The sequence below is a fragment of the Oncorhynchus masou genome, chromosome 8, assembly GCF_036934945.1.
Source record: "Oncorhynchus masou masou isolate Uvic2021 chromosome 8, UVic_Omas_1.1, whole genome shotgun sequence".
Taxonomy (NCBI): Eukaryota; Metazoa; Chordata; class Actinopteri; order Salmoniformes; family Salmonidae; genus Oncorhynchus; species Oncorhynchus masou.
This window is the reverse complement of record NC_088219.1, coordinates 969,555-997,054: the sequence shown is the minus strand read 5'-3', so window position 1 is coordinate 997,054 and position 27,500 is coordinate 969,555. Positions and strand designations below refer to the sequence as shown.

At 47.0% G+C, this 27,500-nt stretch overlaps 1 long non-coding RNA gene across 2 annotated transcripts in view; it reads left to right on the top strand.

Annotated features, from left to right (window-relative positions):
* LOC135543982 (uncharacterized) overlaps positions 1–27,500 on the top strand; it is a 35,377-nt gene that overhangs the window by 5,162 nt on the left and 2,715 nt on the right. For both annotated transcript variants that reach the window (XR_010456282.1, XR_010456283.1), the window contains exon 2: positions 5,506–5,536. This is a non-coding gene — a long non-coding RNA (uncharacterized LOC135543982). The remainder of the gene's footprint in view (positions 1–5,505; positions 5,537–27,500) is intronic.

Here is a 27,500-nt window from a genome sequence, read left to right as displayed (position 1 = left end):
TCTCGCAGGGACAGGGACAGCCAACACACGCTCTCCTCTCGCGGGGACAGGGACACGCTCTCCTCTCGCAGGGACAGGGACAGGGACACGCTCTCCTCTCGCAGGGACAGGGACAGCCAACACACGCTCTCCTCTCGCGGGGACAGGGACACACTCTCCTCTCGCAGGGACAGGGACAGCCAACACACGCTCTCCTCTCGCCGGGACAGGGACACGCTCTCCTCTCGCGGGGACAGGGACAGCCAACACACGCTCTCCTCTCGCGGGGACAGGGACAGCTAGGAATATCACCCCTCTCTGTAACGGCTTTTGGTGGTTCATGGATGTGTCATTTTGTTGATGCCCGCCTTGACCATCGTAGCCAGTTTGTTAGCTAAGCTCGTGTAACAGATGTTAATCGTTCTCTCCTTGCGTTGTGTTTTGTCCAAATAAATCACCCCAGCCAGTGGTCCCAGTTGAGCATCATTTATTTCTATTGTTAAATAAGGAAACAGCACATTAGCTGTGCAGGGTTTAACGGTATTGTTGGCTGTAGCATGATGACAACTGTGTTAGCAGTCGCCTTATGTGACCATTACATCTGTGTATGCTAGCTAACACACTTATTTACAGCAATCATATGCCAAAGCACATCCCAGAAAGCCCCTCAATCCCTAACAGGTACCATATACCCACACATGTATGAATCAGTAACGTACAGCAAACTTGTACACATTGTACAATAGAAAATAGAAAACAGTATACGTGACCTACCTCTTGCATCACATTTTCATACTGGGGAGACCTGACGTTCGCGATCTCCCCCTATCTGCAAGCGGGGCCAATCACAACACACCTTTTTGTCATCAGAGTTGAACCAACCAATAAGAATGCTTGAACATTAAATACACCGTTCTTTAGAGGCAAGTGGAAACATAACCAACCCTGTTACACTAGCCACTGTAGCTGGCCAGTAACTCCTCCAGTATGTGTTGATGTGACATAGCTAGTTCATTAGTTAAATTAGCCACTGTAGCTAGCCGGTAGCTCATACACTATGTGCTAATGTGATGTAGCTAGTTCGTTAGCTAACCTAGCCTCTCTACCTGGCCAGTAGCTCATACACTATGTGCTAATGTGATGTAGCTAGTTCGTTAGCTAACCTAGCCACTTTAACTAGTATGTGCTAACCTAGTAACTCCTCTAGTATGTGCTAGTATGTGCTAATGTGACGTAGCTAGTTCGTTAGCTAACCTAGCCACTCTAACTGGCCAGTAGCTCATATACTATGTCCTAATGTGAAGTAGCTAGTTCGTTAGCTAACCTCTCTTCATACCTCTCCTCATATATTAACACGTACCTCTCCTCATACATAACACATACCTGTCCTCATACATAACACATACCTCTCCTCAAACATAACACATACCTCTCCTCATATATACCTCTCCTCATACATTAACACGTACCTCTCCTCATGCATAACACATACCTCTCCTCATACCTCTCCTCATACATAACACATACCTGTCCTCATACCTCTCCTCATACATAACACATACCTCTCCTCATACCTCTCCTCATACATAACACATACCTCTCCTCATACCTCTCCTCATACATAACACATACCTCTCCTCATACCTCTCCTCATACATAACACGTACCTCTCCTCATATATTAACACGTACCTCTCCTCATACATAACACATACCTGTCCTCATACCTCTCCTCATACATAACACATACCTCTCCTCATACCTCTCCTCATACCTCTCCTCATACCTCTCCTCATACATAACACATACCTCTCCTCATACATAACACATACCTCTCCTCATACCTCTCCTCATACATAACACATACCTCTCCTCATACCTCTCCTCATATATTAACACGTACCTCTCCTCATATATAAACACATACCTGTCCTCATACATTAAGACATACCTGTCCTCAAAAAAGTATTTAGTCATAACACACCTCTCCTCATATTGTGCAAGTTCTCCCACTTACAAAACATAGATCTGTTCATTACCTCTCCTCACACTTTCTACCTCCTCATTACATAACATTACCTCTCCTCCTGGATTATCTCCTCATAATTAACAGGACCTTCCTCTGACTCCGCCTCATATAACACTAACACCTCTCCTCAGTACATTAACCTTCCTCTGACTCCCCTGGTATAGAGTCACGGATGGCAGGGGGGCCCCAGTGATTAGTCAGGGCCACCCAATTGACAAGTTCTCCCCTTAAACGGATGAGGGATGTTGTTCATTTGATTTCCTCAGGGCACTTTCTACCTGACATTAGTTGATTAAATTCAGCCTGGAGTATTTTTCAAATGTTGAGGACCTTCCTCTGACTCCGCCTGGTATAGAGGTCACGGATGGAAGGGAGCTCGGCCCCAGTGATGTACAGGGCCTTCCTCTGACACCCCCTGGTATAGAGGTCACGGATGGCAGGGAGCTTGGCCCCTGTGATGTACAGGGCCTTCCTCTGACACCCCCTGGTATAGAGGTCACGGATGGCAGGGAGCTTGGCCCCTGTAATGTACTGGGCCTTCCTCTGACACCCCCTGGTATAGAGGTCACGGATGGCAGGGAGCTTGGCCCCTGTGATGTACAGGGCCTTCCTCTGACACCCCCTGGTATAGAGGTCACGGATGGCAGGGAGCTTGGCCCCTGTGATGTACAGGGCCTTCCTCTGACACCCCCTGGTATAGAGGTCACGGATGGCAGGGAGCTTGGCCCCTGTGATGTACAGGGCCTTCCTCGGACACCCCCTGGTATAGAGGTCACGGATGGCAGGGAGCTCGGCCCCAGTGATGTACAGGGCCTTCCTCTGACACCCCCTGGTATAGAGGTCACGGATGGCAGGGAGCTTGGCCCCTGTGATGTACAGGGCCTTCCTCTGACACCCCCTGGTATAGAGGTCACGGATGGCAGGGAGCTTGGCCCCTGTGATGTACAGGGCCTTCCTCTGACACCCCCTGGTATAGAGGTCACGGATGGCAGGGAGCTCGGCCCCTGTGATGTACAGGGCCGTCCTCTGACAGCGCCTGTTATAGAGGTCCTGGATGGCAGGGAGCTCGGCCCCAGTGATGTACAGGGCCTTCCTCTGACACCCCTGGTATGGTATGGAGGTCACGGATGGCAGGGAGCTTGGCCCCTGTGATGTACAGGGCCTTCCTCTGACACCCCTGGTATAGAGGTCACGGATGGCAGGGAGCTTGGCCCCTGTGATGTACAGGGCTTTACTCAGTACCCACTACCCTCTTTAACGCAGTGTTTTACGGTCAGATGCCACTGGGCGGGCATGTTGTGCCTCTCTTCTAATGGCACATTTCCAGTGATTTACCCCAGTGATTTACCCCAGTGATTTACCCAGTGATTTACCCCAGTGATTTACCCCAGTGATTTACCCAGTGATTTACCCCAGTGATTTACCCCAGTGATTTACCCCAGTGATTTACCCAGTGATTTACCCCAGTGATGTTTTACCCCAGTGTTTTACCCCAGTGAGTGTTTTACCCAGTGATTTACCCCAGTGATTTACCCCAGTGTTTTACCCCAGTGATGATTTACCCCAGTGATGATTTACCCCAGTGATTTGTTTTACCCCAGTGATTTACCCCAGTGTTTTACCCCAGTGATTTACCCCAGTGATTTACCCCAGTGATTTACCCAGTGATTTACCCCAGTGATTTACCCAGTGTTTTACCCCAGTGATTTACCCCAGTGTTTTACCCCAGTGATGATTTACCCCAGTGATGATTTACCCCAGTGTTTTACCCCAGTGATTTACCCCAGTGTTTTACCCCAGTGATTTACCCCAGTGATTTACCCAGTGATTTACCCCAGTGATTTACCCCAGTGTTTTACCCCAGTGATTTACCCCAGTGTTTTACCCCAGTGATTTACCCCAGGGTTTTACCCCAGTGATTTACCCCAGTGTTTTACCCCAGTGATTTCTACCCCAGTGATTTACCCCAGTGTTTTACCCCAGTGTTTTTGTACCCCAGTGATTTACCCCAGTGATTTACCCCAGTGATTTACCCCAGTGATTTACCCCAGTGTTCTACCCCAGTGTTTTACCCCAGTGTTTTACCCCAGTGATTTACCCCAGTGATTTACCCCAGTGATTTACCCCAGTGTTTTACCCCAGTGATTTACCCAAACAGTGCAGTGTTTTCAGACTTCTCTGTTTCCATCTACGCGGGCCGGTACCCGTGTCTCACTGGGCCACGGATCCGGTGGACTTGGTTCCAAGCCCAGGCGTTGGTACTTTTTAACTGTCATTTACACAAGAACTGTGAACTTTAACACCTTCCCACAAAGCAACAGTCTTTAGTGTCACACTGCTGATGGAAACACAACAGCACTAGAGCTGACATTAAAACACATTGGACAAGCATCTCCTGTTTCTATAACTCCTCTGGCCAGGAGCCACTGGAGGACCAGCTCCTCTCTGTAAGTCAACCTGCTCGGCATCGACTGCCATTATGTGAACAGAAGTCTTTTCTTTTTTTTAACACTGAGATTTTCCTCCCACCTTAAAATGAAAGCGAGAGAGAGAAAGGGAGAGAGGAGGGGAGATGAGACCACATTATTCATTCTCTTATTAAGTAGTGCCCCCTACAGGACCTCACTTCCAACAGCATCTGGTTTCCCATCCAGGGACCAAGCAGGACCACTGTTGGTTATTCTGTCGGAACTAACAGTTTTTTTTTCTCTCTCTCTCTCTACCTCTCCTTTTCTCTCTCTCTCTCTCTCTCTCTCTCTCTCTCTCTCTATCTCCACTTTCTCTCTCTCCCTGTCTCACTCTCTCTCTTTCTCTCTCTCTCCCATTATCTCTCTCTCTCTCTCTACCTCTCCTTTTTCTCTCTCTCTCTCCCTCTATCTCCACTTTCTCTCTCTCTCCTGTCTCTCTCTCTCTCTCTCTCTCTCTCTCTCTCTCTCACATTATCTCTCTCTCTCTCATCTTTCTCTCTCTCTCTCTCCCTTTCTCTCTCTCTCCTTTTCTTCTCTCTCTCTCTCTCCCTTTGTCTCTCTCTCTCCTTTTTTTCTCTCTCTCTCCTTTTCTCTCTCCCTATCTCTCTCTTTCCCTCTACCTCTCCTTTTCTCTCTCTCTCTCTCTCTCTCTCTCCCTCTATCTCCACTTTCTCTCTCTCCATGTCTCTCTCTCTCTCTCTCTTTCTCTCTCTCTCCCATCATCTCTCCCTCTCTCCCTTTCCTCTCTCCCTTTCTCTCTCTCTCTCTCTCTCTCTCTCTCTCTCTCTCTCTCCACTTTCTCTCTCTCCCTGTCTCACTCTCTCTCTCTTTCTCTCTCACTTTTCTCTCTCTCTCTCCTTTTCTCTCTCTCTCCCTCCCCTCTCTCTCTGCCTTTCTCCCTCCATCTCCCTCTCCCTCTCTCCCTCTCTCTCTCTCTGTTTCTCCCTCCATCTCCACTTTCCCTCTCTCCCTCTCACTCTCTCTGCCTTTCTCCCTCCATCTCCATTCTCTCTCTATCTCTCTTTCTCAGTCGAGTTATTCTGCCCATATCAGTGGAAGAGGTAAGTTCTGTTTTAGTACTTGTGTTTGTGTGTGTGTGCCTGCGAGTGTGTGTGTCTGTGTCAAGCTTAGTGATCGCTCTAACTTCTCTGATTAACTATTATACGAGACATAATCCCACAGATGGATTTCTGTTACATGAACTACAGTCCATTGCCATTAGAATTTCACAGCCATGAAATTAGTATTTTGTGTATTTAATTACATTTTGATTTGTAACATCAGCACCCCTACCTTCTGCTATGTGTACATGTAAAAATGAACTATTGTAAAGCATGCTGAGTGTTATTCTAATGAGCTCCGCCCCGAAACAAGGCCAAGAATAATGCCCAGTGTGCTTTGCAGTTCATTTCGGTATGTTCATCTTCACATACACTGCTTTCGGGAAAGTATTCAGACCCCTTGACGTTTTCTACATTTTATTAAGTTACAGCCTTTTACTAAACCGTATTAAATTGTTTTTTCCCCCTCACCAGTCTGCACACAATACTCCATACTGACAAAGAAAAAACCATTTGCTTTGAGACTCATATTTGAACTTCGGTATGAGGACAGGTATGTTTCCAGGGATCATCCTTGAGATGTTTCTACAACTCATTGGAGTCCACCTGTGGTAAATTCAATTGATTGGACATGATTTGGAAAAGCACACACCTGTCTATATATGAGGTCCCACTGTTGACAGTTCATGTCAGAGCAAAAACCAAGCCACGAGGTTGAGGGAATTGTCTATAGAGCTCTGAGACAGGATTGTGTTGAGGCACAGATCTGGGGAAAGGTACCAAAACATTTCTGTAGCATTGAATGTCCCCAAGAACACAGTGGCCTCCATCATTCTTAAATGGAAGAAGTTTGGAACCACCAAGACTCTTCCAAGAGCTGGCCTCCCGGCCAAACTGAGCGGTGGAGAAAGGCCTTGGTCAGGGGGTGACCAAGAAGATGTTCACTCTGACAGAGCTCCAGAGTCTGTGGAGATGGGAGAACCTTCTAGAAGGACCAAGAACCTGATGGTCACTTTGACAGAGAGACCTGTGGAGATGGGAGGATGAAGGACCAAGAACTGATGGTCACTCTGACAGAGCTACAGAGTTCCTCTGTGGAGATGGGAGGATCTTCTAGAAGGACCAAGAACCTGATGGTCACTCTGACAGAGCTCACATCTGGAGGAAACCTGGTAGCGTCCCTACAATGAAGCATGGTCACAGCATTGGGAGGTTGTTCAGTGACAGGGACTGGGAGACATGATTGAGGCAAAGATGAACAGAGCAAAGTACAGAGAGATCCTTGATGAAAACAAGTCTCTGAATGTCCTCGAGTGGCCCAGCCAGAACCCGGACTTGAACCCAATCGAACATCTCTGGAGAGACCTGAAAATAGCTGTGCAGCAATGCTCCCCATCCAACCTGACAGAGTGGGGCATTATGGGGTATTTGTATATTATATATATATTATATAGTTATTGTGTGTAGATGGATGACGGAAAAAAACACTTATCAATTTTGGAATATTAACGTAACAAAATGTGGAAAAAGTCAAAGGGTCTGAATACTTTCCGAAAGCACTGTATGGATATATATATATATATATAGTACCAGTCAAAAGTTTGGACACACCTACTCATTCCAGGGTTTTTCTTTGTGTTTACTACTTTCTACATCGAGAATAACGGTGGACATCAACACTATGAAATGGAATCATGTAGGAACCAAAGAGGTGTTAAACAAATCAAAATATAAAAATATATTTGATATTTGAGATTCTTCAAAGTAGCCAATCTTTGCTTTGATGACAGCTTTAAACACTCTTGGCATTCTCTCAAACAACTTCATGAGGTAGTCACCTGGAATGCATTTCAATTAACAGGTGTGCCTTGTTAAAAGTGAGTTTGTGGAATTTCGTTCCTTCTTTAACATGTTTGAGCCAATCAGCTGTGTTGTGACAAGGTAGTGTTGGTATACAGAAGATAGCCCTACTAGGTAAAATACCAAGAACATATTACAGCTGAAATCAGCAAAGAGAAATGACAGTCCATCATTACTTTAAGACATGAAGGTCAGTCAATGTGGAAAGTTTCTTCAAGTGCAGTCGCAAAAACCATCAAGGACTATGATGAAACTGGCTCTCATGAGGACCACCACAGGAATGAAAGACCCAGAGTTACCTCTGCTGCATAAGTTCATTAAAGCCACGGGAAAGGAAAGGCATTACCCAGACACACTACATTACCCAGAAACACTACATTACCCAGACACACTACATTACCCAGAAACACTACATTACCCAGAAACACTACATTACCCAGAAACACTACATTACCCAGACACACTACATTACCCAGACACACTACATTACCCAGAAACACTACATTACCCAGAAACACTACGTTGCCCAGAAACACTACATTACCCAGAAACACTACATTACCCAGAAACACTACATTACCCAGACACACTACATTACCCAGACACACTACATTACCCAGAAACACACATTACCCAGCCACACATTACCCAGAAACACTACATTACCCAGACACACTACATTACCCAGAAACACTACATTACCCAGAAACACTACATTACCCAGAAACACTACATTACCCAGACACACTACATTACCCAGAAACCCTACATTACCCAGACACACTACATTACCCAGACACACTACATTACCCAGACACACTACATTACCCAGACACACTACATTACCCAGACACACTACATTACCCAGACACACTACATTACACTACATTACCCAGAAACACTACATTACCCAGACACACTACATTACCCAGAAACACTACATTACCCAGAAACACATTACCCAGAAACACTACATTACCCAGTCACACTACATTACCCAGAAACACTACATTACCCAGACACACTACATTACCCAGAAACACTACATTACCCAGAAACACTACATTACCCAGAAACACTACATTACCCAGAAACACTACATTACCCAGACACACTACTTTACCCAGACACACTACATTACCCCGACACACTACATTATCCAGACACACTACATTATCCCAGACACACACTACATACTTTACCCAGACACACTACATTACCCAGACACACTACATTACCCAGACACAGAAACACTACATTACCCAGACACACTACAACCCAGAAACACTACATTACCCAGAAACACTACATTACCCAGACACACTACATTACCCAGACAAACACTACATTACCCAGACACACTACATTACCCCGACACACTACATTATCCAGAAACACTACATTACCCAGAAACACACTTGTCTAAATTGATGGGACAATGTGAAGAAATGCAATAACCCCCAGTCACATCTTGCCTAGTGAATGGGTCTCTAAGGAAGGTGGAAACTGTACAGCCAAATGGTTGCTTTCGTAGTAGCAATATCAGAAATAGATAGTGTCAAAATAAATTAAAATATACAGTATGTACAAGAACAATATTAACTTAAAAAAAATGTTTATTTAACCAGGCAAGTCAGTTAAAGAACAAATTCTTATTTACAATGACGGCCTATCCCGGACGACACTAGGCCAATTGTGCGCTGCCCTATGGGACTCCTAAATACGGCCGGTTGTGATACGGCCTGGAATCAAACCAGGGTCTGTAGTGACGCCTCTAGGCGCAGTGCCTTAGACCTCTGCGCCAATCGGGAGCCCAACAATATCAGTGATAGATGAGGTAGGTATATGAGTTATAGTTTTCATACAATCAGGGGTAAAGTGGCTGAGCGTCAGGATAAAAAAAATAGTATTAGGAGTCATGACAATAGAGGCACTGCAGATAGTAGCAGTAGTATTAGGAGAGAGTCATGACAATAGAGGCACTGCAGATAGTAGCAGTAGTATTAGGAGAGAGTCATGACAATAGAGGCACTGCAGATAGTAGCAGCAGTATTAGGAGTCATGACAATAGAGGCACTGCAGATAGTAGCAGCAGTATTAGGAGTCATGACAATAGAGGCACTGCAGATAGTAGCAGTAGTATTAGGAGTCATGACAATAGAGGCACTGCAGATAGTAGCAGTAGTATTAGGAGGAGTCATGACAATAGAGGCACTGCAGATAGTAGCAGCAAGTGTTATTAGAGAGTCATGACAATAGAGGCACTGCAGATAGCACTGCAGATAGTAGCAGCAACGTGTTAGAGTCATGAGAATAGAGGCACTGCAGATAGTAGCAGTAGTATTAGGAGAGAGTCATGACAATAGAGGCACTGCAGATAGTAGCAGCAACGTGTTAGGAGAGAGTCATGACAATAGAGGCACTGCAGATAGTAGCAGTAGTATTAGGAGTCATGTGAATAGAGGCACTGCAGATAGTAGCAGCAGTATTAGGAGTCATGTGAATAGAGGACAATAGAGTCATGTGAATAGAGGCACTGCAGATAGTAGCAGCGGTATTAGGAGTCATGTGAATAGAGGAGCAGATAGTCATAGGAGTCAGAATAGAGGCACTGCAGATAGTAGCAGCAGTATTAGGAGTCATGACAATAGAGGCACTGCAGATAGTAGCAGCAGTATTAGGAGTCATGAGAATAGAGGCACTGCAGATAGTAGCAGCAGTATTAGGAGTCATGACAATAGAGGCACTGCAGATAGTAGCAGCAAGTATTAGGAGTCATGACAATAGAGTCATGAGAATAGAGGCACTGCAGATAGTAGCAGCAGTATTAGGAGTCATGAGAATAGAGGCACTGCAGATAGTAGCAGTAGTATTAGGAGTCATGACAATAGAGGCACTGCAGATAGTAGCAGCAACGTGTTAGGAGAGAGTCATGAGAATAGAGGCACTGCAGATAGTAGCAGCAGTATTAGGAGTCATGAGAATAGAGGCACTGCAGATAGTAGCAGTAGTATTAGGAGTCATGACAATAGAGGCACTGCAGATAGTAGCAGTAACGTGTTAGGAGAGAGTCATGTGAATAGAGGCACTGCAGATAGTAGCAGTAACGTGTTAGAGAGTCATGAGAATAGAGGCACTGCAGATAGTAGCAGTAACGTGTAGGAGAGAGTCATGAGAATAGAGGCACTGCAGATAGTAGCAGTAAGTATTAGGAGAGAGTCATGAGAATAGAGGCACTGCAGATAGTAGCAGCAGTATTAGGAGTCATGTGAATAGAGGCACTGCAGATAGTAGCAGTAGTATTAGGAGAGAGTCATGTGAATAGAGGCACTGCAGATAGTAGCAGCAGTATTAGGAGTCATGTGAATAGAGGCACTGCAGATAGTAGCAGCAACGTGTTAGGAGAGAGTCATGAGAATAGAGGCACTGCAGATAGTAGCAGCAGTATTAGGAGTCATGTGAATAGAGGCACTGCAGATAGTAGCAGTAGTATTAGGAGTCATGAGAATAGAGGCACTGCAGATAGTAGCAGCAACGTGTTAGGAGAGAGTCATGTGAATAGAGGCACTGCAGATAGTAGCAGTAGTATTAGGAGTCATGTGAATAGAGGCACTGCAGATAGTAGCAGCAGTATTAGGAGTCATGTGAATAGAGGCACTGCAGATAGTAGCAGCAGTGTTAGGAGTCATGAGAATAGAGGCACAGATAGTAGCAGCAACGTGTTAGGAGAGAGTCAGAATAGCAGCAGATAGTAGCAGCAGTGTTAGGAGAGAGTCATGTGAATAGAGGCACTGCAGATAGTAGCAGCAGTATTAGGAGTCATGTGAATAGAGGCAGTGCAGATAGTAGCAGTAGTATTAGGAGTCATGTGAATAGAGGCACTGCAGATAGTAGCAGCAACGTGCTAGGGAGAGTCATGTGAATAGAGGCACTGCAGATAGTAGCAGCAGTATTAGGAGTCATGTGAATAGAGGCACTGCAGATAGTAGCAGCAGTGTTAGGAGAGAGTCATGTGAATTGCAGAGGCACTGTCAGATAGTCAGATAGTAGGCGGTATTAGGAGTCATGTGAATAGAGGCACTGCAGATAGTAGCAGCAGTGTTAGGAGAGAGTCATGTGAATAGAGGCACTGCAGATAGTAGCAGTAGTATTAGGAGAGAGTCATGTGAATAGAGGCACTGCAGATAGTAGCAGCAGTATTAGGAGTCATGAGAATAGAGGCACTGCAGATAGTAGCAGTATTAGGAGTATGTGAATAGAGGCACTGCAGATATGTAGAATAGGAGTCATGCAGATGCAGATAGTAGCAGTAGTATTAGGAGTCATGTGAATAGAGGCACTGCAGATAGTAGCAGTAGTATTAGGAGTCATGAGAATAGAGGCACTGCAGATAGTAGCAGTAGTATTAGGAGTCATGAGAATAGAGGCACTGCAGATAGTAGCAGTAGTATTAGGAGTCATGAGAATAGAGGCACTGCAGATAGTAGCAGCAACGTGTTAGGAGAGAGTCATGTGAATAGAGGCACTGCAGATAGTAGCAGTAGTATTAGGAGTCATGAGAATAGAGGCACTGCAGATAGTAGCAGCAACGTGTTAGGAGAGAGTCATGTGAATAGAGGCACTGCAGATAGTAGCAGTAGTATTAGGAGTCATGTGAATAGAGGCACTGCAGATAGTAGCAGCAGTATTAGGAGTCATGTGAATAGAGGCACTGCAGATAGTAGCAGTAGTATTAGGAGAGAGTCATGTGAATAGAGGCACTGCAGATAGTAGCAGCAAGTGTTAGGAGAGAGTCATGTGAATAGAGGCACTGCAGATAGTAGCAGCAGTATTAGGAGTCATGTGAATAGAGGCACTGCAGATAGTAGCAGCAGTATTAGGAGTCATGAGAATAGAGGCACTGCAGATAGTAGCAGCAGTATTAGGAGTCATGTGAATAGAGGCACTGCAGATAGTAGCAGTAGTATTAGGAGTCATGTGAATAGAGGCACTGCAGATAGTAGCAGCAGTATTAGGAGTCATGTGAATAGAGGCACTGCAGATAGTAGCAGCAGTATTAGGAGTCATGTGAATAGAGGCACTGCAGATAGTAGCAGCAGTATTAGGAGTCATGTGAATAGAGGCACTGCAGATAGTAGTATTAGGAGTCATGAGAATAGAGGCACTGCAGATAGTAGCAGCAGTATTAGGAGTCATGTGAATAGAGGCACTGCAGATAGTAGCAGCAGTATTAGGAGTCATGTGAATAGAGGCACTGCAGATAGTAGCAGCAACGTGTTAGGAGTCATGTGAATAGAGGCACTGCAGATAGTAGCAGCAGTATTAGGAGTCATGTGAATAGAGGCACTGCAGATAGTAGCAGCAGTATTAGGAGTCATGTGAATAGAGGCACTGCAGATAGTAGCAGCATGTGAATAGAGGCACGTGTTAGGCAGCAGTATTAGAGTCATGTGAATAGAGGCACTGCAGATAGTAGCAGCAGTATTAGGAGTCATGTGAATAGAGGCACTGCAGATAGTAGCAGCAGTATTAGGAGTCATGTGAATAGAGGCACTGCAGATAGTAGCAGTATTAGGAGTCATGTGAATAGAGGCACTGCAGATAGTAGCAGCGGTATTAGGAGTCATGTGAATAGAGGCACTGCAGATAGTAGCAGCAGTATTAGGAGTCATGTGAATAGAGGCACTGCAGATAGTAGCAGCAGTATTAGGAGTCATGAGAATAGAGGCACTGCAGATAGTAGCAGTAGTATTAGGAGAGAGTCATGTGAATAGAGGCACTGCAGATAGTAGCAGTAGTATTAGGAGTCATGAGAATAGAGGCACTGCAGATAGTAGCAGCAGTATTAGGAGTCATGTGAATAGAGGCACTGCAGATAGTAGCAGCAGTATTAGGAGTCATGTGAATAGAGGCACTGCAGATAGTAGCAGCAGTATTAGGAGTCATGTGAATAGAGGCACTGCAGATATAGCAGTATTAGCAGCAGTACTGCAGATAGTCATGTGAAGTCATGAGAAGAGGCACTGCAGATAGTAGCAGCAGTATTAGGTAGTCATGAGAATAGAGGCACTGCAGATAGTAGCAGCAGTATTAGGAGTCATGTGAATAGAGGCACTGCATCCTCCTAACTAACCATAGTAGCAGCAGTATTAGGAGTCATGTGAATAGAGGCACTGCAGATAGTAGCAGCAGTATTAGGAGTCATGTGAATAGAGGCACTGCAGATAGTAGCAGCAACGTGTTAGGAGAGAGTCATGAGAATAGAGGCACTGCAGATAGTAGCAGCAGTATTAGGAGTCATGAGAATAGAGGCAGATAGTGCTGATGACTGGTCCATCCGAACCCACATGGACAAGGTATATTCGAACAGCCTGTTTCTGTCCTGCCCTTGACTTTGGTGCAGGGCGTGTGATGTCCACCTGAAGTGTTGGTGCTGCAGGTTAAAACTGTGGCAGCAGCCTGACGTGTGGAGTCGGGTGTTGTTTCCAGCCGTAGCTTTCCACCAGCACCGTACCATCCTCCATGCTAACCAATCAGCACATAGTTTCATCCATATTAACCAATCACCACACAGCATCCTCCTAACTAACCAATCACCACACAGCATCCTCCTAACTAACCAATCACCACACAGCATCCTCCTAACTAACCAATCACCACACAGCATCCTCCTAACTAACCAATCACCACACAGCATTCTCCATACCAGTGGTTCCCAAACCTTTTATAGTCCCGTACTCCTTCAAACATTCAACTTCCAGCTGTACCCCCTCTATCACCAGGGTCAGAGCACTCTCAAATGTTGTTGTTTGCCATCGTTGTAATCCTGCCACACACACACAATATACGATACATTTATTAAACAGAAGAATGAGTGTGAGTTGTCACCGCAATCCGGCTCGTGGGAAGTGACAAAGAGCTTTTATAGGACCAGGGCACAAATAATTATATAATAATAATCAATCATTTTGCTCTTTATTTAGCCATCTTACATATAAAACCTTATTTATTCATCGAAAATTGTGAATAACTCACCACAGGTTAATGAGAAGGGTGTGCTTGAAAGGATGCACATAACTCTGCAATGTTGGGTTGTATTGCAGAGAGTCTCAGTCAAATCATTTCCACACAGTCTGTGCCTGTATTTAGTTGTCATGCTAGTGAGGGCCGAGATTCAAATCTCTTTTTAATGTTTATTTTCATTTTACCCCGTTCTCTCCCCAATTTCGTGGTATCCAATTGTTTAGTAGCTACTATCTTGTCTCATCGCTACAACTCCCGTACGGGCTCGGGAGAGACGAAGGTTGAAAGTCATGCGTCCTCCGATACACAACCCAACCAAGCCGCACTGCTTCTTAACACAGCGCGTATCCAACCCGGAAGCCAGCCGCACCAATGTGTCGGAGGAAACACCGTGCACCTGGCAACCTTGGTTAGCGCGCACTGCACCCGGCCCGCCACAGGAGTCGCTGGTGCACGATGAGACAAGGACATCCCTACTGACCAAACCCTCCCGAACCCGGATGACACTAGGCCAATTGTGCGTCACCCCACGGACCTCCCGGTTACGACAGCGCCTGGGCGCGAACCCAGAGTCTCTGGTGGCACAATCAACTCTCACATAGGTACGTGGTTGCAAAGGGCATCAGTGTCTTAACAGCGTGATTTGCCAGGGCAAGTAACTCTGAGCGCAGACCTATCCAGAAATCTGGCAGTTGCTTCTGATTAAATTATATTTTCACAGAACCGCTTGTTGCAATTTTGATGAGTTTCTCTTGTTCAGATATCGGTAAGTGGAAGGTAGGGCATGAAATGGATAATGTATCCAGTTGTTTGTGTTATCTGTTTCAGGAAAGTAACTGTGTAATTGCGCACCCAACTCACTCATGTGCTTCGCGATATCACATTTGACATTGTCCGTAAGCTTGAGTTCATTTGCACACAAAAATCATACAATGATGGAAAGACCTGTGTGTTGTCCTTGGTAATGCAGACAGAGAAGAGCTCCAATTCTTAATCATAGCCTCAATTTTGTCCCGTACATTGAATATAGTTGCAGAGAGTCCCTGTGATTAATAGATCCAGATCATTCAGGTGAGAAAGAACATCACCCAGACAGGCCAGTCGTGTGAGAAACTCGTCATCATCAAGCGGTCAGACAAGTGAAAAACATCACCCAGACAGGCCAGTCGTGTGAGAAACTCATCATCATCAAGCGGTCAGACAAGTGAAAAACATCACCCAGACAGGCCAGTCGTGTGAGAAACTCGTCATCATCAAGCGCTCAGACAAGTGAAAAACATCACCCAGACAGGCCAGTCGTGTGAGAAACTCGTCATCAAGCAAGCAGTCAGACAAGTGAAAATTATGGTCAGTAAAGAAAACTTTAAGCTCGTCTCTCAATAAAAAAACATGTCAATACTTTGACAACACTTCTGTATGTTGTAAAGGCTTTACATGGTCGCTGCCCATATATAAATATATTTTTTTAAATCTTTATTTAACTAAGCGAGACAGTTAAAAAATATATATTGTTTACAATGACGGCCAAGGAACAGTGGGTTAACTGCCTTGTTCAAGGGCAGAACAACAGATTCTTACCTTGTCAACTCAGGGATTCAATCAAGAAACCTTACTGGCCCAATGCTAAAACCACTAGGCTACCTGCCGCCCCATATCGTTGCATATTGCAGAAAATACACAAGATTATAGGGGCCTTAGAAGGATAGTAGATGGGACCTGGGTCAGAAGGATAGTAGATGGACCTGGCTACAAAGGGTCAAAAGGAGAGTAGATGGGACCTGGGTCAGAAGGATAGTAGATTGGACCTGGCTACATAGAGTCAGAAGGATAGTAGATGGGACCTGGCTACATAGGGTCAGAAGGATAGTAGATGGGACCTGGGTCAGAAGGATAGTAGATGGACCTGGCTACATAGGGTCAGAAGGATAGTAGATGGACCTAGGTCAGAAGGATAGTAGATGGGACCTGGGTCAGAAGGATAGTAGATGCTACCTGGGTCAGAAGGATAGTAGATGGACCTGGGTCAGAAGGATAGTAGATGGACCTGGGTCAGAAGGATTGTAGATGGACCTGGCTACATAGGATCAGAAGGATAGTAGATGGACCTGGGTCAGAAGGATAGTAGATGGGACCTGGCTACATAGGATCAGAAGGATAGTAGATGGACCTGGCTACATAGGGTCAGATGGATAGTAGATGGGACCTGGCTACATAGGGTCAGAAGCATAGTAGATGGGACCTGGGTACATAGGGTCAGAAGGATAGTAGATGGGACCTGGCTACATAGGGTCAGAAGCATAGTAGATGGGACCTGGCTACATAGGGTCAGAAGGATAGTAGATGGGACCTGGCTACATAGGGTCAGGAGGATAGTAGATGGGACCTGGCTACATAGGGTCAGAAGGATAGTAGATGGGACCTGGCTACATAGGGTCAGAAGGATAGTAGATGGGACCTGGCTACATAGGGTCAGAAGGATAGTAGATGGGACCTGGGTCAGAAGGATAGTAGATGGGACCTGGCTACATAGGGTCAGAAGGATAGTAGATGGGACCTGGCTACATAGGGTCAGAAGGATAGTAGATGGGACCTGGCTACATAGGGTCAGAAGCATAGTAGATGGGACCTGGCTACATAGGGTCAGAAGGATAGTAGATGGGACCTGGGTACATAGGGTCAGGAGGATAGTAGATGGGACCTGGCTACATAGGGTCAGAAGGATAGTAGATGGGACCTGGCTACATAGGGTCAGAAGGATAGTAGATGGGACCTGGCTACATAGGGTCAGAAGGATAGTAGATGGGACCTGGGTCAGAAGGATAGTAGATGGGACCTGGCTACATAGGGTCAGAAGGATAGTAGATGGGACCTGGCTCCATAGGGTCAGAAGGATAGTAGATGGGACCTGGCTCCATAGGGTCAGAAGGATAGTAGATGGGACCTGGCTACATAGGGTCAGAAGGATAGTAGATGGACCTGGGTCAGAAGGATAGTAGATGGGACCTGGCTACATAGGGTCAGAAGTATAGTAGATGGGACCTGGCTACATAGGGTCAGAAGGATAGTAGATGGACCTGGCCATGGGTCAGAAGGATAGTAGATGGGACCTGGGTGAGAAGGATAGTAGATGGGACCTGGCTACATAGGGACAGAAGGATAGTAGATGGGACCTGGCTACATAGGGTCAGAAGGATAGTAGATGGGACCTGGGTCAGAAGGATAGTAGATGGGACCTGGCTACATAGGGACAGAAGGATAGTAGATGGGACCTGGCTACATAGGGTCAGAAGTATAGTAGATGGGACCTGGCTACATAGGGACAGAAGGATAGTAGATGGGACCTGGGTGAGAAGGATAGTAGATGGGACCTGGCTACATAGGGACAGAAGGATAGTAGATGGGACCTGGCTACATAGGGTCAGAAGGATAGTAGATGGACCTGGCTACATAGGGTCAGAAGGATAGTAGATGGGACCTGGGTCATAGGGACAGAAGGATAGTAGATGGGACCATAGGGTCAGAAGGATAGTAGATGGGACCTGGCTACATAGGGTTAGAAGGATAGTAGATGGGACCTGGCTACATAGGGTCAGAAGGATAGTAGATGGACCTGGCTACATAGGGTCAGAAGGATAGTAGATGGGACCTGGCTACATAGGGACAGAAGGATAGTAGATGGGACCTGGCTACATAGGGTCAGAAGGATAGTAGATGGGACCTGGCTACATAGGGTCAGAAGGATAGTAGATGGGACCTGGGTCAGAAGGATAGTAGATGGGACCTGGCTACATAGGGTCAGAAGGATAGTAGATGGGACCCTACATAGGGTCAGAAGGATAGTAGATGGGACCTGGCTACATGGGGACAGAAGGATAGTAGATGGGACCTGGATAGTAGATGGGACCTGGGTCAGAAGGATAGTAGATGGGACCTGGCTACATGGGGACAGAAGGATAGTAGATGGGACCTGGATAGTAGATGGGACCTGGGACAGAAGGATAGTAGATGGGACCTGGCTTCATAGGGTCAGAAGGATAGTAGATGGGACCTGGCTACATAGGGTCAGAAGGATAGTAGATGGGACCTGGGTCAGAAGGATAGTAGATGGGACCTGGGTACATAGGGTCAGAAGGATAGTAGATGGGACCTGGCTACATAGGGTCAGAAGGATAGTAGATGGGACCTGGCTACATAGGGTCACATAGGGTCAGAAGGATAGTAGATGGGACCTGGCTACATAGGGTCAGAAGGATAGTAGATGGGACCTGGCTACATAGGGACAGAAGGATAGTAGATGGGACCTGGGTCAGAAGGATAGTAGATGGGACCTGGGTCAGAAGGATAGTAGATGGGACCTGGCTACATAGGGTCAGAAGGATAGTAGATGGGACCTGGGTCAGAAGGATAGTAGATGGGACCTGGGTCAGAAGGATAGTAGATGGGACCTGGCTACATAGGGACAGAAGGATAGTAGATGGGACCTGGCTACATAGGGTCAGAAGGATAGTAGATGGGACCTGGCTACATAGGGTCAGAAGGATAGTAGATGGGACCTGGCTACATAGGGTCAGAAGGATAGTAGATGGGACCTGGCTACATCAGAAGGATAGTAGATGGGACCTGGGTCATAGGGTCAGAAGGATAGTAGATGGGACCTGGGTCAGAAGGATAGTAGATGGGACCTGGGTCAGAAGGATAGTAGATGGGACCTGGCTACATAGGGTCAGAAGGATAGTAGATGGGACCTGGGTCAGAAGGATAGTAGATGGGACCTGGCTACATGGGTCAGAAGGATAGTAGATGGGACCTGGGTCAGAGGATAGTAGATGGGACCTGGCTACATAGGGTCAGAAGGATAGTAGATGGGACCTGGCTACATAGGGTCAGAAGGATAGTAGATGGGACCTGGCTACATAGGGTCAGAAGGATAGTAGATGGACCTGGCTACATAGGGTCAGAAGGATAGTAGATGGGACCTGGCTACATAGGGTCAGAAGGATAGTAGATGGACCTGGGTCAGAAGGATAGTAGATGGGACCTGGCTACATAGGGTCAGAAGGATAGTAGATGGGACCTGGCTACATAGGGTCAGAAGGATAGTAGATGGACCTGGGTCAGAAGGATAGTAGATGGGACCTGGGTCAGAAGGATAGTAGATGGACCTGGCTACATAGGGTCAGAAGGATAGTAGATGGGACCTGGCTACATAGGGTCAGAAGGATAGTAGATGGACCTGGGTCAGAAGGATAGTAGATGGACCTGGCTACATAGGGTTAGAAGGATAGTAGATGGACCTGGCTGCATAGGGTCAGAAGGATAGTAGATGGACCTGGCTGCATAGGGTGAGAAGGATAGTAGATGGACCTGGGTCAGAAGGATAGTAGATGGGACCTGGGTCAGAAGGATAGTAGATGGGACCTGGCTACATAGGGTCAGAAGGATAGTAGATGGGACCTGGCTACATAGGGTCAGAAGGATAGTAGATGGGACCTGGCTGCATAGGGTCAGAAGGATAGTAGATGGGACCTGGCTACATAGGGTGAGAAGGATAGTAGATGGACCTAGGGTCAGAAGGATAGTAGATGGACCTGGCTAGATAGGGTCAGAAGGATAGTAGATGGGACCTGGCTACATAGGGTCAGAAGGATAGTAGATGGGACCTGGCTACATAGGGTCAGAAGGATAGTAGATGGGACCTGGCTACATGGGTCAGGAAGGATAGTAGATGGACCTGGCTACATAGGGTCAGAAGGATAGTAGATGGGACCTGGCTACATAGGGTCAGAAGGATAGTAGATGGACCTGGGTCAGAAGGATAGTAGATGGACCTGGGTCAGAAGGATAGTAGATGGGACCTGGCTACATAGGGTCAGAAGGATAGTAGATGGGACCTGGCTACATAGGGTCAGTAGATGGGAGGATAGTAGATAGTAGATGGGACCTGGCTACATAGGGTCAGAAGGATAGTCGATGGACCTGGCTACATAGGGTCAGAAGGATAGTAGATGGGACCTGGCTACATAGGGTCAGAAGGATAGTAGATGGACCTGGGTCAGAAGGATAGTAGATGGGACCTGGCTACATGGAGGGTCAGAAGGATAGTAGATGGGACCTGGCTACATAGGGTCAGAAGGATAGTAGATGGACCTGGCTACATAGGGTCAGAAGGATAGTAGATGGGACCTGGCTACATAGGGTCAGAAGGATAGTAGATGGGACCTGGCTACATAGGGTCAGAAGGATAGTAGATGGGACCTGGGTCAGAAGGATAGTAGATGGGACCTGGGTCAAAAGGATAGTAGATGGGACCTGGCTACATAGGGTCAGAAGGATAGTAGATGGACCTGGCCAGAAGGATAGTAGATGGACCTGGGTCAGAAGGATAGTAGATGGGACCTGGCTACATAGGGTCAGAAGGATAGTAGATGGGACCTGGGTCAGAAGGATAGTAGATGGGACCTGGCTACATAGGGTCAGAAGGATAGTAGATGGGACCTGGGTCAGAAGGATAGTAGATGGGACCTGGGTCAGAGGATAGTAGATGGGACCTGGCTACATGGGGTCAGAAGGATAGTAGATGGGACCTGGCTACATAGGGTCAGAATGATAGTAGATGGACCTGGCTACATAGGGACAGAAGGATAGTAGATGGGACCTGGCTACATAGGGTCAGAAGGATAGTAGATGGACCTGGGTCATAGGTTCAAGGATAGTAGATGGGACCTGGCTACATAGGGTCAGAAGGATAGTAGATGGGACCTGGGTCAGAAGGATAGTAGATGGGACCTGGCTACATAGGGTCAGAAGGATAGTAGATGGACCTGGCTAGTAGATGGAGGGTCAGAAGGATAGTAGATGGGACCTGGCTACATAGGGTCAGAAGGATAGTAGATGGGACCTGGCTACATAGGGTCAGAAGGATAGTAGATGGACCTGGGTCAGAAGGATAGTAGATGGGACCTGGCTACATGGGTCAGAAGGATAGTAGATGGGACCTGGCTACATAGGGTCAGAAGGATAGTAGATGGGACCTGGCTACATAGGGTCAGAAGGATAGTAGATGGACCTGGGTCAGAAGGATAGTAGATGGGACCTGGGTCAGAAGGATAGTAGATGGGACCTGGGTCAGAAGGATAGTAGATGGACCTGGCTACATAGGGTCAGAAGGATAGTAGATGGGACCTGGCTACATAGGGTCAGAAGGATAGTAGATGGGACCTGGCTACATAGGGTCAGAAGGATAGTAGATGGGACCTGGCTACATAGGGTCAGAAGGATAGTAGATGGGACCTGGGTCAGAAGGATAGTAGATGGGACCTGGCTACATAGGGTCAGAAGGATAGTAGATGGGACCTGGCTACATATGGTCAGAAGGATAGTAGATGGGACCTGGCTACATAGGGTCAGAAGGATAGTAGATGGGACCTGGCTAGTTTGGGTCAGAAGGACAGTAGATGGGACCTGGCTACATAGGGTCAGAAGGATAGTAGATGGACCTGGCTACATAGGGTCAGAAGGATAGTAGATGGGACCTGGCTACAGGGACAGAAGGATAGTAGATGGGACCTGGGTCAGAAGGATAGTAGATGGGACCTGGGTCAGAAGGATAGTAGATGGGACCTGGCTACATAGGGTCAGAAGGATAGTAGATGGGACCTGGCTACATAGGGTCAGAAGAGTAGATGGACCTGGGTCAGAAGGATAGTAGATGGGACCTGGCTACATAGGGTCAGAAGGATAGTAGATGGGACCTGGCTACATAGGGTCAGAAGGATAGTAGATGGACCTGGCTACATAGGGTCAGAAGGATAGTAGATGGGACCTGGCTACATAGGGTCAGAAGGATAGTAGATGGGACCTGGCTACATAGGGTCAGAAGGATAGTAGATGGGACCTGGCTACATAGGGTCAGAAGGATAGTAGATGGGACCTGGGTCAGAAGGATAGTAGATGGTCCTGGGTCAGAAGGATAGTAGATGGGACCTGGCTACATAGGGTCAGAAGGATAGTAGATGGGACCTGGGTCAGAAGGATAGTAGATGGGACCTGGCTACATAGGGTCAGAAGGATAGTAGATGGGACCTGGCTACATAGGGTCAGAAGGATAGTAGATGGGACCTGGGTCAGAAGGATAGTAGATGGGACCTGGCTACATAGGGTCAGAAGGATAGTAGATGGGACCTGGGTCAGAAGGATAGTAGATGGGACCTGGCTACATAGGGTCAGAAGGATAGTAGATGGGACCTGGCTACATAGGGTCAGAAGGATAGTAGATGGGACCTGGCTACATAGGGTCAGAAGGATAGTAGATGGGACCTGGCTACATAGGGTCAGAAGGATAGTAGATGGACCTGGGTCAGAAGGATAGTAGATGGGACCTGGGTCAGAAGGATAGTAGATGGGACCTGGCTACATAGGGTCAGAAGGATAGTAGATGGGACCTGGCTACATAGGGTCAGAAGGATAGTAGATGGGACCTGGCTACATAGGGTCAGAAGGATAGTAGATGGGACCTGGCTACATAGGGACAGAAGGATAGTAGATGGGACCTGGCTACATAGGGTCAGAAGGATAGTAGATGGGACCTGGCTACATAGGGTCAGAAGGATAGTAGATGGGACCTGGCTACATAGGGTCAGAAGGATAGTAGATGGGACCTGGCTACATAGGGTCAGAAGGATAGTAGATGGGACCTGGCTACATAGGGTCAGAAGGATAGTAGATGGACCTGGCTACATAGGGTCAGAAGGATAGTAGATGGGACCTGGCTACATAGGGTCAGAAGGATAGTAGATGGGACCATAGGGTCAGAAGGATAGTAGATGGACCTGGCTACATAGATGGGTCAGAAGGATAGTAGATGGGACCTGGGTCAGAAGGATAGTAGATGGGACCTGGCATAGGGTCAGAAGGATAGTAGATGGACCTGGGTCAGAAGGATAGTAGATGGGACCTGGGTCAGAAGGAAGGATAGTAGATGGGAGATGGCTACATAGGGTCAGAAGGATAGTAGATGGGACCTGGCTACATAGGGTCAGAAGGATAGTAGATGGACCTGGCTACATAGGGTCAGAAGGATAGTAGATGGACCTGGCTGCATAGGGTCAGAAGGATAGTAGATGGGACCTGGCTACATAGGGTCAGAAGGATAGTAGATGGGACCTGGCTACATAGGGTCAGAAGGATAGTAGATGGGACCTGGCTACATAGGGTCAGAAGGATAGTAGATGGGACCTGGCTACATAGGGTCAGAAGGATAGTAGATGGGACCTGGACCATAGGGTCAGAAGGATAGTAGATGGGACCTGGCTACATAGGGTCAGAAGGATAGTAGATGGGACCTGGCTACATAGGGTCAGAAGGATAGTAGATGGACCTTGGTCAGAAGGATAGTAGATGGGACCAGGCTACATAGGGTCAGAAGGATAGTAGATGGGACCTGGCTACATGGGTCAGAAGGATAGTAGATGGGACCTGGCTACAGGGTCAGAAGGATAGTAGATGGGACCTGGGTCAGAAGGATAGTAGATGGACCTGGCTACATAGGGTCAGAAGGATAGTAGATGGGACCTGGCTACTTTGGGTCAGAAGGACAGTAGATGGGACCTGGCTACATAGGGTCAGAAGGATAGTAGATGGGACCTGGGTCAGAAGGATAGTAGATGGGACCTGGGTCAGAAGGATAGTAGATGGGACCTGGCTACATAGGGTCAGAAGGATAGTAGATGGACCTGGGTCAGAAGGATAGTAGATGGGACCTGGCTACATAGGGTCAGAAGGATAGTAGATGGGACCTGGCTACATAGGGTCAGAAGGATAGTAGATGGACCTGGCTACATAGGGTCAGAAGGATAGTAGATGGGACCTGGCTACTTTGGGTCAGAAGGACAGTAGATGGGACCTGGCTACATAGGGTCAGAAGGATAGTAGATGGACCTGGGTCAGAAGGATAGTAGATGGGACCTGGGTCAGAAGGATAGTAGATGGACCTGGCTACATAGGGTCAGAAGGATAGTAGATGGACCTGGCTACATATGGTCAGAAGGATAGTCGATGGGACCTGGCTACATAGGGTCAGAAGGATAGTAGATGGGACCTGGGTCAGAAGGATAGTAGATGGACCTGGGTCAGAAGGATAGTAGATGGGACCTGGCTACATAGGGTCAGAAGGATAGTAGATGGGACCTGGGTCAGAAGGATAGTAGATGGGACCTGGCTACATAGGGTCAGAAGGATAGTAGATGTGAGCTGGCTGCATAGGGTCAGTAGGATAGTAGATGGACCTGGCTACATAGGGTCAGAAGGACAGTAGATGGGACCTGGCTACTTTGGGTCAGAAGGACAGTAGATGGGACCTGGCTACATAGGGTCAGAAGGATAGTAGATGGACCTGGGTCAGAAGGATAGTAGATGGGACCTGGCTACATAGGGTCAGAAGGATAGTAGATGGGACCTGGCTACATAGGGTCAGAAGGATAGTAGATGGACCTGGCTACATAGGGTCAGAAGGATAGTAGATGGGACCTGGCTACATAGGGTCAGAAGGATAGTAGATGGGACCTGGCTACATAGGGTCAGAAGGATAGTAGATGGGACCTGGGTCAGAAGGATAGTAGATGGGACCTGGCTACATAGGGTCAGAAGGATAGTAGATGGGACCTGGACATGGGTCAGAAGGATAGTAGATGGGACCTGGCTACATAGGGTCAGAAGGATAGTAGATGGGACCTGGGTCAGAAGGATAGTAGATGGGACCTGGCTACATAGGGTCAGAAGGATAGTAGATGGGACCATGGGTCAGAAGGATAGTAGATGGGACCTGGGTCAGAAGGATAGTAGATGGGACCTGGCTACATAGGGTCAGAAGGATAGTAGATGGACCTGGGTCAGAAGGATAGTAGATGGGACCTGGCTACATAGGGTCAGAAGGATAGTAGATGGGACCTGGCTACATAGGGTCAGAAGGATAGTAGATGGACCTGGCTACATAGGGTCAGAAGGATAGTAGATGGGACCTGGGTCAGAAGGATAGTAGATGGACCTAGCTACATGGGGTCAGAAGGATCGTAGATGGGACCTGGCTACATAGGGTCAGGAGGATAGTAGATGGGACCTGGCTACATAGGGTCAGAAGGATAGTAGATGGACCTAGCTACATAGGGTCAGAATGATAGTAGATTGGACCTGGCTACATAGGGTCAGAAGGATTGTAGATGGACCTGGGTCAGAAGGATAGTAGATGGAACCTGGGTCAGAAGGATAGGAACACACAAAACACCATACATACCTCGGCCTAAACATCAGCGCCACGGGTAACTTCCACAAAGCTGTGAACAAGCTGAGAGACAGGGCAAGAAGGGCCTTCTATGCCACCAAAGGGAACAAAAAATTTGACATACCAATTAGAAAGGAAGCCGTAGGCAGACCTGGCTCTCAAGAGAAGACAGGCTATGTGCTCACTGCCCACAAAATGAGGTGGAAACTGAGCTGCACTTCCTAACCTCCTGCCAAATGTATGACCAGATTGGAGAAACATAAACTCAAAGATAATTCCTAAAAATCCAAATCACTTCACAGATCTTCATTGAAAAAGGTTTAAACACTGTTTCCCATGCTTGTTCAATGAACCATAAACAATTAATGAACATGCAACTGTAAAACGGTCGTTAAGACACTAACAGCTTACAGACGGTAGGCAATTAAGGTCACAGTTATGAAAACTTAGGACACTAAAGAGGCCTTTCTACTGACTCTGTAAAACACCAAAAGAAAGATGCCCAGTGTCCCTTTTCATCTGAGTGAGCATGCCTTAGGCATGCTACAAGGAGACATGAGGACTGCAGATGTGGCCAGGGCTATAAATTGCAATATCCGTACAGTGAGACTCCTAAGACAGCGCTACAGGGAGACAGGACGGACAGCTGATCGTCCTCGCAGTGGCAGACCACGTGTGATAACACCTGTACGGGATCAGTACATCTGAATATCACACCTGCGGGACAGTTACAGGATGGCAATAACAACTGCCTGAGTTACACCAGGAACGCCCAATACCTCCATCAGTGCTCAGACTGTCCACAATGGGCTGAAAGAGGCTGGACTGAGGGCTTGTTGGCCTGTTGTAAGCCAGGTCCTCACCATACATCACCGGCAACAACGTCGCCTATGGGCACAAACCCACCGTCACTGGACCAGACAGGACTGGCAAAAAGTGCTCTTCACTGACGAGTTGCAGTTTAGTCTCACCAAGGGTGGTGGTCGAATTTGCGTTTATCGTTGAAGGAATGAGCGTTACACCGAGGCCTGTACTCTGGAGCGGGATCGAGGTGGAGGGTCCGTCATGGTCTGGTGTGTCACAGCAACATCAGACTGAGCTTGTTGTCATTGCAGGCAATCTAACGCTGTGCGTTACAGGAAAGACATCCTCCTCCCTCACATGGTACCCTTCAATGCCACCAGCCATACTGATCATTCTGTGTGTGATTTCCTGCAAGACAGGAATGTCAGTGTTCTGCCATGGCCAGCGAAGAGCCCGGATCTCAATCCTATTGAGCACTTCTGGGACCTGTTGGATTGGAGGGTGAGGGCTAGGGCCATTCCCCCCCAGAAATGTCCAGGAACTTGCAGGTGCCTTGGTGGAAGAGTGGGGTAACATCTCACAGTAAGAACTGGCAAATCTGGTGCAGTCCATGAGGAGGAGATGCACTGCAGTACTTAATGCAGCTGGTGGCCACACCAGATACTGACTGTTACTTTTGATTTTGTTCAGGGACACATTATTCCATTTCTGCTAGTCACATGTATGTGGAACTTGTTCAGTTTATGTCTCAGTCATTGAGTCTTATGTTCATACAAATATTTACACATGTTAAGTTTGCTGAAAATAAACGCAGTTGACAGTGAGAGGATGTTTCTTTTATTGCTGAGTTTATTACACTCAGATTACACAGATCCACATAGAATTAGAAAAAAAACAACAATTTTGATAAACTCCACAGTGTGCCATCACAGCAGCAAGATTTTTGACCCGTTGCCACAAGAAAAGGCCAACCAGTGAAGAACAAACACCATTTCAAATACA